Source organism: Loxodonta africana, chromosome 13, assembly GCF_030014295.1.
Source record: "Loxodonta africana isolate mLoxAfr1 chromosome 13, mLoxAfr1.hap2, whole genome shotgun sequence".
Classification (NCBI taxonomy): Eukaryota; Metazoa; Chordata; class Mammalia; order Proboscidea; family Elephantidae; genus Loxodonta; species Loxodonta africana.
The window spans coordinates 53,188,744-53,202,244 of record NC_087354.1 but is presented as its reverse complement, the minus strand read 5'-3'; the positions used below and the strand labels follow the sequence as shown (position 1 = coordinate 53,202,244).

The following is a 13,501-nucleotide window of genomic DNA, read 5'->3' as shown; positions in this document are numbered from 1 at the left end:
AATCAGAAACCATTGCCTTGGCCTGCTAGAGCAGGGTGGCCTAGAAGCCGCTTGTGCTGATAACATCTTTGGATTGCTGCTGCTTTCGGCTGCCTAAGGGGAAAATTGTTGGGCTTTCAGGGTGACTGGAAGGTGCAGGAGTGTTTGTTGTCACTGTTCAAACATCAGAGCTGATGTGGGGGTAGCAGTGGGGGCAGCAACAGGGGCCCCCTCTGCAAATGTCATTGCTTGCATCTTGCAAACCACACAGACCTGGGGAGCTTAGCTCTTCACTCCCAAATGTGCCCATCGGCCTTCAGACTGTGACTCAGGCCCCTGACCTACTTTTCCTGGTTACTCATGCCTAAATGAAGCCTTCAGAGAACTCTTCCAAGCTGGAGTCATCTTGTTCCCAGCTCGACCCTTTCAGAGCATTGGCCTAAAGCAGAGGCCCCTACCCTGGAGTATGGCCAGACTCTGGTGGCTGCAGTGTAAGCCGAGGCTTTTTCAGTATCAGAGACCTAATTAATGAAAGGTGAGAGAGCGTAGGCTGTGGTTAGAGCAAGGAGTATGAGAAACAACTTTTGCCACAAGATGGTCTTTTGGTCTCAGCATCCATTTTGCTAGAATGCAGTGTTGCCCGAGAGCCGGGAGGAAGCTGGCAGCTGCTGCAAACTGCTAGGCTTGTGTGCCCTGCAAGGACGGGAAAGGATGGGAACTCCCACACCATATGTTCACAGGACGAGGGATGTAGGCTCAGGCTGGTGGGCAGGGGGAGTTTTTGGAGGATAAGACTCTGTCTCAAATCCAGCCCGTTCTAGACTTCTGTGTCACCAGCCTGCCTTTCAGTCTGCACTCTGGTAATGTCGTTTTGCTGGAGACTGCCGAGGAGATGGAGTGGGCAGATGGGGATGGGTTCTAAATGAAGGAGGACTGGCCAGTGCATATGAGGCTGTGCCGAAGAGCGAGGCCGAGTACGTCTAGGCTACTGGAGCACAGGGCCTGAGTTCTCTGTGAACGGCATTTGCATTCCAACTGAACAACAGGCAGGTGCCATATCCTCCCATGTTCTGGGAGGCTAGCTAGACAGCATGAGGCTGCCTGCATGCCCGGACTTCGTTCCTCCTAATGGATTTCAAGCACCTGGGATGACAGCATGTGTAAGAATGCATATATGATATTAGCACATATGAGCACACCTAAGACATTTTAACAGGAGCTGGCCATGCGTTTGAGGCTTTTAAAATGACTGACTCTCAAATAATTTTACAGCGTGACAATCCCACGTAGGGTTCGCTAGAATTGCGTTCTCTATGGCTTAGGAAAATACAATTACTTGTGTTGCTTTTCATCCATTTGAATAAGCAAAATAAAAAACAAAAATAGGTATTTAAGGCCCACTTTGCCTGACGGCACTGGGTTTTTTACTGGGTTTGCCTGGAATACTAACATAAATAGCTTATCGACGTCTGCCAAGACTCAGCCTCTAGCCTTGGAAGATGGCAGTGACCCAGGCAGGCCGAAGCACAATTACTGACTTGAGTTTGGGAGACAAGTGAAGATGCTCACTACGGCCCTCTGTGGTTTTCTTTCCCTATTATAAAGTCTGAATCCCACGAGACAATTGAACCTGAGAACCGGAGACTGAAACTAGCCTTCTCCCTGCTACAGGCAGGCCGACGGCCTGGATGGGCACCTAGACGTGGTGGCACTAGATGCTGAAAGTCCACTGCAAGATCACCTAGTGCTTGTCACTTATTTTAGAGATGAGAATCAGAGAGGCTCGGAGATGGTATATGTCTTGTCCAAGGACGCCCAGTCTTAGAGGCCCATGTAATGCTCCTTGGGAAGTTATAAATGTGAGCTTTCGGTTGGAACAAGTGACATCTGGTGTGAAGCTGACGTGTAGATGAAGCTAAAGATGGCGTGACTGGTGTTTGATGCAGGGTGGTTGACGTAGAGGCAAAACGTGAGGGGAATAGTTAGGAGTTAGTTTTAGCACAAGGACAAATACCAATGTGTTTCCTCTTGGCAGATATTCAGTTACATTATCGTAAGTATGTCCAACTCTGCCCACTAAAATAGGATTGTAGATGTATTTGGAGGGTTGAGAGGAAGAACTAAGGTAAGTCCTGGTAGCAAAAGAGTCAAGAAACCTCTTGTTTTATGCTTGCTTATGCTAGCCACGCCTTTATTACACATCCCTTTTAAAATTTCATTACCACTGAAGGCTAATACAGTTCCAGTAGTTAGGCCATTTTGTTTCTTGGCAAAAGAGAATTCTTAAGGGGATGATCCATCCTCTTGGCTGTGCAGGCAGGAAGGCTAGATGTTCAATTGTCTCTATCATTCTGCCTCTGGAGTGGTGGAGTTATACCCCAAATACCGCAGTTGGTTTAATCGTAAGGGGATTTTACAGGGATGTCATTTCTGTCTTGCTGTCTTTGTCCTCCGGATGGAGGGAATTGGTGAATCTTGGGAGCCAGCCAAGAAGGGAATTAGGTAAGCAAAGTCTTTATTTCTGCTTTTACCTTATATACATAGAGTAGTATTTTTTAATAGCTACCATTATGCTTAGAGGCTAGCACAGAAGCTGAACGGTTTTGTGTATGATTCATTGTTTTAAAAAAGGAAGAGCCATACTGCATGCATATTAAGGATTTTGTTTCTTAGCTATACCAGAATTACCTTTATTCATTTGAGTTTTTAAAATTGGTTATTATGCATTTCCATGGTCAGTGTCAAGTATATTACTTCTCTTTGCCTTTCCTAATTTCTTCTTTTTTTTTATTTAAGAAATCCACTTGTTAAAACTTCAGCATAAATGATGTCTATCAGACCATTTTCAGTTTGTGTTCACTTAATCCTTTCCAGGTAGCAATCCTGTTATGTGTCTGCTCCTGCCATGTGGAGCTGTGAAGTGTTTAGCTTTGGAATTTAATCCATTAAGATTCAAATCATGCTGTGACTTTAGTTTCAATAGAGAAAATTACAAAAAGAGTGGAATCACATATGGACTGACAACATAGAAACATTCTCATTTTTCATAACCCCGATATAGAAGTCAGAGCCCTGGTGGCACAGTGATTAAGTGCTCAGCTGCTAACCAAAACGGCTGGCAGTTCAGGTCTACCAGCTGTTCCACGGGAGAAAGATGTGGCAGTCTGCTTCCATAAAGATTATGGTCTCGGAAACCCTATGGGGCCGTTCTGTTCTGTCCTGTAGGGTCGCTTTGAGTTGGAATCAACTTGACCGCAACGAGTTTGGTTTTGCATGTGTATGTGTGTCTAGGCAAAGTCCCAATATGACAGTGTCACTGAAACAGGAAAGAAAGTTGAAATAATATTAATGCTAAACTCAGATCGTTATATATCGTAGACCTCAATAAGTGTTTGTTGAATTAAATGGGAGTGTTGTTATGAAACCCCTCGAAACCCCTCACAATTATTGCTACGCTTGAGCACATTGTTGTAGCCACTGTGTCAGTCCATCTCGTTGAGGGTCTGCCTCTCTTTCGCTGACCTCCTGCTTTACCAAGCATGATGTCCTTCTCCAGGGACTGGTCCCTCCTGATGACACGTCCGAAGTAGGTGAAATGAAGTCTTAACCGTCCTTGCTTCTAGACAGATTTGTTCATCCTTCTGGCAGTCAGTGGTGTATTCAGCATTCTTCACCAACATGGGATGGTGCAGGACTGGGTAATGTTTCGTTCTGTTGGGGTTTGCTGTGTGTCAGAATGAACTCGATGGCACCTAACAACAACAGCAACAACATTATAAAACTCAAAAACAAAACCAAACCCATTGCTTTCCAGTCATTTCTAACTCGTAACTACCCTATAGACAAAGCAGAATTACCCCATAGGGCTTCCAAGGCTGTAAATCTTTACGGAAGCAGACTGTGACACATCTTTCTCCCCTGACGTGGCTGGTGGATTCAAACTGCTGATCTTTCAGGTAGCAGCCAAGCACTTAACCACTGCACCACCAGGGCTCCTTGGATTATTAAGTATGTGTGAATTATAAGTAGAGACCATATGTGTTCTCTAATCTATCCTAAGTGAGAGGTACTTTTCAAAGGGAGCTCTAGATATTGAGGTTTAATAATTTATCCTCGTAATGAGGGTCTGCAGTTAGACGCTGGGTTGGCCATTCCTGTGTACCGTGCATGGGGAAAGAAAGTATGTCAACACGTAAATGGGATATTGAGCCTCCCTTGCATAAGCCCTTGTTTGTTGTGATTAAGAAGGTGTAAAGTGAGAGATGGATCTGATATTTCAGGAATGGCTCTTGAGAGGAGTTTTTTATTTAGAAACTCATAAGACCAAATGGTAGAGTAGAAGGTGGTTTGTTGCTTATAGAGTCTAGCAGAGGGTTCTGGGTGGCTGTCTTATCAGGGATCTCTAGAAAAACAGAACCTGTGATGTGTGTGTATGTGTATGTATGTATATAATACATACATATATATGTAAAGAGACACAGAGAGAGAGATTTTGATTGATTTACTTCAAGAAATTGGCTCACATGATTGTGAGGGGCTGGCAAGTCCGACATCTTATAGGTCAGGCGATAGGCTAGAGACCCCTATAGGCTTGTATCCCAAAATCCATAGGTCAGGTGAGGAGAAGAGTAAAGAGTAAGAGTGTTCTGGCAAAATGTCTATTTTTTGCTCTGGGGCCTTCAACTGATCAACTGAGGCCCACCCACAGTAGGAAATGTTATCTGCTTTACTTGAAGCCAATGATTTAATCATATGTAATTACTTTATAACAGTAATTGGTGTTTTACCAAACAACTGGACACCATAGCCTAGCCAAGTTGACATATAAAATTAACCATCACAATAAATAGCCTTATGGAATTTGGTCATATAATTATGATACTCCACTTTCTTTCGCTTCAGGAATTCCTTGCCCTGCAAGGTTTCCCAGGACAGTCTTGAGAATTACCTGTTTGGCTACGTAACTCTCAATTTTCTAATTTTTGTATCAGACGTTTTGCATAGTAGAGTCTGATGGACCTCATCTAGGCTCTGCCACTTCCTAGGTGTCACTGACTTTACATGGTGCCTGAATGAGGTCAGTGGGTGTCTTAGTTATCTAGTGCTGCTATAACAGAAATGCTACAAGTGGATAGCTTTAACAAACAGAACTTTATTCTCTCATAGTCTAGAAAGTAGAAGTCAAAATTCAGGGTACCGTCCCAAGGGAAGGCTTTCTCTCTCTGTCAGCCTTGGGGGAAGGTCCTTGTCATCAAACTTCACTGGTCTAGGAGCTCCTCAGTGCAGGGACCTAGGTCCAAAGGACACGCTTTGCTTTTGGCACTAATTTCTTGGTGGTATGAGGAAACTCTGGTGGCACAGTGGTTACGTGCTACGGCTGCTAACCAAGAGGTCGGCAGTTTGAATCTGTCAGGCGCTTCTTGGAAACTCTATGGTGCAGCTCTGCTCTGTCCTATAGGGTCGCTATGAGTCAGAATCAACTTGACGGCAGTGGGGTTGGGTTTTTTTTTTTTTTTTTTTTATGAGAGCCCCTTGTCTCTCTGCTAGATTCTCTCTTTTATATCTCAAAAGAGATTGACTCAAGATCAACCTAATCTTATAGATTGAGTCCTGCCTCATTAACATAACTGCCTCTAGTCATGCTCGTTAACATCATAGAGGTAGGATTTACAATAAATGGGAAAATCACATCAGGTGACAAAATGGTGGACAATCACACAATAATGGGAATCATGGCCTAGTCAAGTTGGCACACGTTCTTAGGGGACACAATTCAATCCATAGCATCCCACCCTTTACCAGTACCCAGTGCTGTCGAGTCGATTCCGACTCATAGCAATTGGGAAATTTGGAAATCCCACCCTTTGGCCCCCCCAAAACTCATGTCCTTGCTACATGTAAAACACGTTTGCCCCATCATGTCGTCCCAAAAGTCTTAAATCAACTCCAAGTCCAAAATCTTATCTTCTGAAAAATTCCCTTTCATCTGTGAAATCTAGAATACAAGTTAATCTGCTTCCAAAGCACAATGGCGGAACAAGCACAAGGTATACATTTCCATTACAAATGGAAGAAATTGAAGGGAGAGAAGGGATAACAGGCACCAAGCAAGTTAGCAGAACACATTACATTAGCCCTCCAGGCTTGAAAATAATCCTCTGTCCTCTGAGACCCTTTAGGCAGTGACACTGCCCTCCAGACTCTGGATGTTGGCCATACTCTCTGGATTCTGGGTGGAAGCCCCCTTGACCCTGGGCTTCATTCAGCTCCATCTTCCAGGCCTGCTGGAACAGCATCTCTATTCTCTTGGCTTTGGGTGGCCCCATTCTTCTAGTCTGTCTGAGTGGTGACTCCACCCCTTTGACCCTGGCAGGCCTGTTCTTCTGCCCATTGGACTTGGCAGCCCTGCCCCCTCAGCTTTGGGCAACAGATCTAGCCCAATCTCGCTGGCATTCATGGAAGGCAACCTTATACTCCAGAACCAAGTTGGTGAAGATCTGGTTCTTTGAAACTTAGGAGGCTGTGGCCCCACCCTTTGAAACCCCAGAGGCACAACCCCACCGTTTGAGATTCCAGACGTCATGGCCCCACCCTTTGAGACTGAGGCAGCTCTGCTTCCTGTGTTCCTTGTCTCTTCAGCTTCTGCTTCCTGGTTTCTTGGCCTCTCGGCCTACCAGACCCTTGGGCCAGCCCAACATCTGCCCTGCTCGAGCATGTGTTCCGAAGCTCTTTAACTGTACTGATAAGTGCCTGGAGACACCCCACTCCACCAGTAAACCTTGGCTGGAAGGTACTCAACTCTCTTTCTCCGTGCCTCAGCTCCAGTGCTGTCTTGTGCCTGTCTTCTGGTTCTGCAGCCTCTGTTTCTCTGCTGCTGCTTCATCTGTGCCATCTCTGGTGTTACAGCTCTCCTCACTTCCTTCTGAGTCTTCACCAGAATTGTCTTTGAAATTCTTAATTCTACCAACAGTCTCTTCAAGGCAATCTAGGCTTTTACTATTAGGTACTTTAAAACTCTTCCAGTTTCTACCCATTCCCAGTTTCAAATCTGCTTCCACATTGTAGTTATCTGTTAGACCAGCACCCCACTCTCCTGGTACCAAATTCTGTCTTAGTTATCTAGTGCTGCTATAACAGTAATACCGCAGGTGGATGGCTTTAACAAAGAGAAGTTTATCCTCTCACAGTCTAGGAGGCTAAACGTCCAAATTCAGGGCAACAACTCCAGGGGAAGGTTTTCTCTCTTGGCTCTGGGGGAAGGTCCTTGTCATCAGTCTTCCCCTGGTCTAGGAGCTCCTTTGCACAGGGATCCTGGGTCCAAAGGCCACGTGCTTCTGGCTCATCTTGCTTCATGATGATGAGGTCCCCCTGGCTCTCTACTTGCTTCTCTCTTTTATATCTCAAAAGAGATTGACTCAAAATACAACCTAATCTTGTAGATTGAGTCCTGCCTCATTAACATAACTGCCTCTAACCTGACTCATTAACATCATAGAGGTAGGATTTCCAACACACAGGAAAATCATATCAGAGGACGAAATGGTGGGCAATCACACGATGTAGTGAATCATGGCCTGGCCATGTTGACACATTTTTGGGGTGCACAATTCAAGCCATAACAATGGGATAAACATTATATGCCTGGCACATAATGGATGATCAGTAAATGGTGTTCCCATTTCTCTGTGAGATGGTACTTCCACATCAGCCAGGTGGGACTGTTTCCGAAGATATATGGATTCCAAGATGGTTCTGCTCCTAAGAGAATATGCCTGAGCTGAGATTTGGAAGATATCTCAGTGTACCTAGCTAATTTTAGTTTTTCAAACTTCGTGTTCTGGGGTTGCCCTTCTGTGTTGATGTCTGTTAGTTTTGGGTTTTTTTCCCCCTCCAGCGAGGCATTTTCCAAAGTTGTCCTGACATTTTGAGGCAGCTCTGTGTGAGTGAAAGCCATGAACTCTCTGAGGGCAGCAGTTTTGTTTTGTTTGCAAGAGCCTGGCTCAGTGCAGAGGTTAATTAAATGTTTGTTCCCTGGAGAATAATTGATAGGATGATTTTGCATATTTTCTATGCGTCTTTCCATATGTACCCAAAAATATGCTTTTGAGTACATTTTGCTTTTCTTCATTTTTTTGGGTAGTGTTTCTAGGACCCAACAAAAGGCAAATGTGGAGGTAATGGGGACAAAATAAGCTCGAGAGCCTATTTTCCTATTAGGCAGCAGCTAAAAGTACGAGTTTTAGTCCATTTAAGCCTTGGAAAAATTCCTTAGAAAATATATGAACACACTGAAGGTAATTCAGGGTACTTAGACCATTTTAACGCCCTGTTCCCTTCAGTCTTAATTCAGAGATGCTCTTCTCTGTCTTCAAACTCAGGAAATTATCTTTTTTTGTTTATTTGGTGAAGCAACTGTTTGTTGTATAATACACAGAAAAAGAGTTGCCAGAAGGGTCATCAACAACAATCCCATCTAGTGTCACAGGTAGCTTGTGCCCCCGTTTAAATATTTCCTTAGCCCTGTTAGCTTCAACATATAAGATGCATATCCTCAAAGAAATCTGACTTTTTTCTTCTTCCTATAAGACTAACATAGTTTAAGGAGCCCTGGTGACACAATGGTTAAGCACTCAGCTACTAACAGAATGGTCAGTGGCCAGAATCCACCAGCAGCTCCTTGAGAGAAAAGACCTGGCAATCTGCTCCCATAAAGATTTCAGCCTAGGAAGCTCTATGGGGCAGTTCTACTCTATCACAAAGAGTTGCTATGAGTCGGAATCGACTTGGCCGCACACAAGAACAACAATATAGAGTAGCCACTTCACCCTTGAGATTGAAATGCTTCCTGTAAAACCAGACTTATTTCTCAAACCAGTTGATGAGCCCTTCAGGGTGAGGGACTGTATCTTAGTATCTTTATACCCGTTTAGGGCCTAACAGACTGTGGGCCATATAGCTGGCATCCAGTAACTTTTTATTTAAATGATTTTGTCAGTTTGATGCTGTTGTCTCCCAGTGTGTGATGTCTTTACTATACTTGGCTAGCCATTTGAAAATTACAGAGCTCTGAGCCCCACCTGAATTAATGCTCATGAAGACTGGATTTCTACAGTTACTGAAGGTTATTTCAGACCCATTGGGAAAAGTTCAGTTGCAATCTTCTCTCATCACTCCTAAATTAATCTTGGGTTTAGAATTCCCTAGTCTTTCTTCCCACCTCCATCCTCAGGGGAAAGTTAGGTGAAAGCTATTTCTTAGTGTTAAAAGCAGATAGAGCTAGTGGATAAAACAATGGGTGCTCCTGCATTACTGCTGGAAAAGTTGTGGATATATGGCAGTGGCTCCTCATAGTCGTTGCTTATTGCAGGTTGGCTATCGCTGGGGAGGAAAGGTCATACAGGTAGAGCCAGAGTTTAGGTACTAGGAGGGGGCCTTAAGTTATCCAGTCTAAAGGGGGCAATGAAGTTGAAGAAGGTCATCCTAGCATTTTTAGAACTGAGTGAGGAGTTGGCTCCTTGGGACTTTTGTCTTATAATCCATCCCACTATGTCTGCTGCTTCCCACTGGCTCCACAGGCAGCCTGGGGGGCTTAGACCTAAGCTTCCATGTGGGTGGAAGAGCTCCACATACTTGAAGGTTCTCCTTTCCAGAAGGAGGTGCTTGCGCAGCCGCTCTCTGCTGGGCTGAGGCGGGGTGTCTTTCAGCATTGATTTCTCGTTTCTGTTCCCGCTCTCTGTAGCCGTATCATAGAGAGATTGAAGGAATATTTTTTTTGATCTGCACTTACTTGATGCACAACCTTGTAACCTGCTCCACTGTTCTCTTCTTTTGCTTTCTGATGATCACGTACCACGTAACTAAATCGATAAAGAAGAGAATGGAGAAATAGCTGTTTAACATTTCAGGGGTGATGGAACAATGCTGTCTATAAATATTTATATTTTCCTGACATGATGCCTTTTTCTCTTGGCATTCAGAGTGTTTCATGAAGAGATTCACCACTGGAAGAAAAAGAATGGAGAGATTTTTTTTTTAATCTTTGTAAATTTTCTAGATGTCTTTCAAAAGATAAGTACTAAATAAGAAAACTCAGAACAGGGTTTTTTATTATAATAAATAGCTTTTTCTGCAGCACTGCCATCTTATAGCAAGCCTTTTCTGATCCAACGTAGTAATAGTCAGGGGAAACATGAATGCAGTAGTTGGATGCTCTCAGAAAGTCAAACATATTTCTTCCCCTTGCTGCTTTCTGCATGTCCCTTAGCTTCCTATCCCTCCCTGGTCCTGGTCTCCCATTTCCTGTATGCCTCCTCTCCCAGATCTGTCTGCCTGGGTGGGCACCATCTGTGTTTCTGCTTTGATAGAGACCCCCGGAGCAGCCCAGAGCCCAGCTGCAGTGGGAACCCAGCTGCCTTTCTTGGGGAGGGCGGAGGCCTGGGCAGGGAGCTTGGAAGTAGTCCCTACCCGAGTTCTCTGTTAGGGAGGTGGTGGTCGGGCTGGAGAGTTGAAGGGCAAAGAAGCAAAGCAGCGTTTCCTTGCGTGGAGGTCCCTGAGCGTGTCTTCTGTATCTCAGAAATGCGGCAGTAGGCGGCAAGTGGAGGGAGTCTGTACTCTTTTACCTGACTCTTGTTCCAGCTGCCCAGTTTGGCGGTGGCGGTTATGCCTGCTGATATGTGATCAGTCTTTGATGACTAGAAAATTGATTATTATAAATGCATGCAATCTGGGGTAAATAAAAGCTTTTCAAAACACATCTGGGCCAGAAAATATGAAAACAGGACCCTGAAAAAGTTGAGCTCCACTAAAATAGTAAAGACTGAGCACACATGTGTCTGGGGCCCTTGTGGCCATATGTGGTCAGAGACCCAGGTTAAAGGCCATGATCCCATGAGATCTTCACGACACAGTAAGACCCCACACCTGACTTTTCCAGAGAGCTCATGCCGTGAGTCCTTATTTAGGTCAAGATGCTTCTGCAGCAGAGTAATCGACCTTCCATTGGTGGATTATCTTTTCAAGTTTAGTGGTTTCATAGTGAGATTTTTTTTTTTTTTGGCTAATTTTTGTCCAAGTTAATTTTTTTTTATTGTGTCAGGTGGAAAGTTTACAGCACAAATTCATTTCTCATTAAAAAATTTATACACAAATTGTTTTGTGACATTGGTTGCAATCCCTGCAATGTGTCAGCACTCTCCCCTTTTCTCTTTGCACCCCGGGTTCCCTGTGTTCATTCATCTAGATTTCCTGTCTCTTCCTGCCTTCTTTATTTTCTGTCAGGGGTTGCCCATTAGGTGTCATATACTTGAATGAACTAAGAAGCACGTTCCTTACGTGTGTTATTGTTTGTTTTATAGGTCTGTCTAATCTTTGGCTGAAAGGTGGACTTTGGGAGTGGCTTCAGTTCTGAGTTAGCAGGGTGTCCAGGGGCCACAGTCGCTGTCAGAGCAGTAAGTCTGGTCTTTTTTTGTGAATTTGAATTTTGTTCTACATTTTTTTTCCACCATGCCTGGAACCCTCTATTGTGATCCATGTCAGAGTGGTCAGTGGCGGTAGCGGGGCACCATCTAGTTCTTCTGGGCTCAGGCTGGTGTAGGCTGTGGTTCATGTGGTCCATTAGTCCTTTGAACTGCTATTTTCCTTGCGTCTTTGGTTTTCTTCATTCTTCTTTACTTCTGATGTGATGGGGACCAATAGATGTATCTCAGATGGCTGCTCCCAAGCTTTTAAGACCCCAGATGCTACTCGCCAAAGTAGAATATATAGTGAGATTTTTTTCATTGTCTCTTCTATATGTATTACGGTAATGATGATAAGGAGTCCCTGCCTGGGTGGTACAAATGGTTAACGTGGTTGTCTGCCAACTGACAGGTTGGAAGGTCAAGTCCATCCAGTGGTGCCTCAGAAGAAAGGCCTGGTGATCTACTTCTGAAAAATCGGTTATTGAAAAGCATATGAAACACAGTTCTACTCTGACACACACAGGGCCACGGTGAGTCAGAAATGACTCAGTTAGATGGCAAATGGTACTCTTTGCAATGATAAAACCTGCAAACTTGAGTTTCAGAGGGAGCCGGGGTGATGTGAGAACCTACGAGGACAGTAGTGGGTGGGGCCATGGAGAGTGGCCTTGAGTACTCATGGGTGCTGTGAGTTGTTTGTAGTCTCCCCTTCATCTTGCGTGCCATCCTAGAATCACTTAGACCTTGAAAAGTCTTTTGTGACTGGAGTAATTTAGGCTCCCTGTGTAGCACTTGTACCCTGTATGGCTCTTTGGTTCCGTCCCCATGACCAGGCAGGAGCTCTGGGAAGGAAGGGTCAGGCCTTCTCTGTAGGAGCAACCTCTGGCCAGGAAATGGTGCTCAGTGATATATGTGGGTGAATTAACGAATGTAGGGGTGAATGCATTCTTTAAGAAACAAGCATTTTGCTTACCTGTTGGCTTTCTGCCGTATTGAGAGGCAGAGCCAGGACTGAAATCCGGTTGTCTGTCTGTCTCTTTTTAATCAGTTTTGCATAAGATTTTAGAATTGGAGTAGCCACATCACCTCCCTGGCTTTAACGGTTTTTACCTCTAAAATTATATCACCAGCCACCTTTTGTAGAAAACAACAACAAAAAAAGCCAGACCCGTTGTCATCAAGTCGATTCTGACTCATAGCGACTGTATAGGAAAAAGAAAGCAGGGCACATTAAGAGCTGGTTGTTAATGAAGAGACATTGCCCTTCCTGCCCGCTCCACCAGCCTGAAGCCTGTCAACTCTTTGCCTTTGGGGGAAGGAATGCCTTCTAGAACTCCATATTTTCTCTGTTTTTATCTAAGCCGAGCATACTAAGTATTAAAAATAATAATAGCAGCTAATACTGTCATTAAAAAGAAACCCATTGCCGTTGAGTCGACTCTGACTCATACCGACCCTATAGGACAGAGTAGAACTGCCCCATAGGGTTTCTAGGGAGCAGCTGGTAGATTCGAACTGCAGAACTTTTGGTTAGCAGCTGACCCCTTAATCACTGCACCACCAGGGCTCCAGTATTGTCACTAGACTTTGCAAATCAGAAGTTCTTTCCTATGTGCTATTTTACGTGAGTTTTGCATTAACTGAAACTCAGAGGGGGACTAACTCTGCCAAAGCCACACAGCTGCCAGGAGTTCAGTGTTAGTCAAGACAGTGGCTAGAATAGCCTTTAAAATCAATGGGAGATGGCAGCAGTCTTAAGATAGCTATAGATCTTTGTACACCTTTATTGAATGGTCCCTTGGAGGAACTGGCCTGATTTCTTCACAGATCTTTAGTTTTCTTTCTGACCCTTGTTCCTCAGTAATAAAAAGGAGAGAAAATCAGACGGCAGAATCTCTTCCACCTGTTCCTCAAATACTTGTTGAGAATTTGCCAGGTGCTGAAGATAAGAGATCATTGTGGGCCCTCAAGGAGCTCACAGTTACATGTAGGAAGCAGGCTCGGACTCCATTACTCATTCAGGGCTCCATTTTTTTTTTTTTTTTTTCCTTTTTGAGCATCTA

At 44.3% G+C, this 13,501-nt stretch overlaps 1 protein-coding gene across 2 annotated transcripts in view; it reads left to right on the top strand.

Moving 5' to 3' along the window:
- TLN2 (talin 2) overlaps positions 1-13,501 on the top strand; it is a 393,238-nt gene that overhangs the window by 160,675 nt on the left and 219,062 nt on the right. Inside the window, exon 3 of one of the 2 annotated variants that reach the window (XM_064267461.1) lies at positions 11,334-11,426. The exons of the other annotated variant lie outside the window; for it this stretch is intronic. The gene's annotated coding sequence lies outside the window, so the exon portion shown is untranslated. The remainder of the gene's footprint in view (positions 1-11,333; positions 11,427-13,501) is intronic. 2 annotated transcript variants of the gene reach the window in all.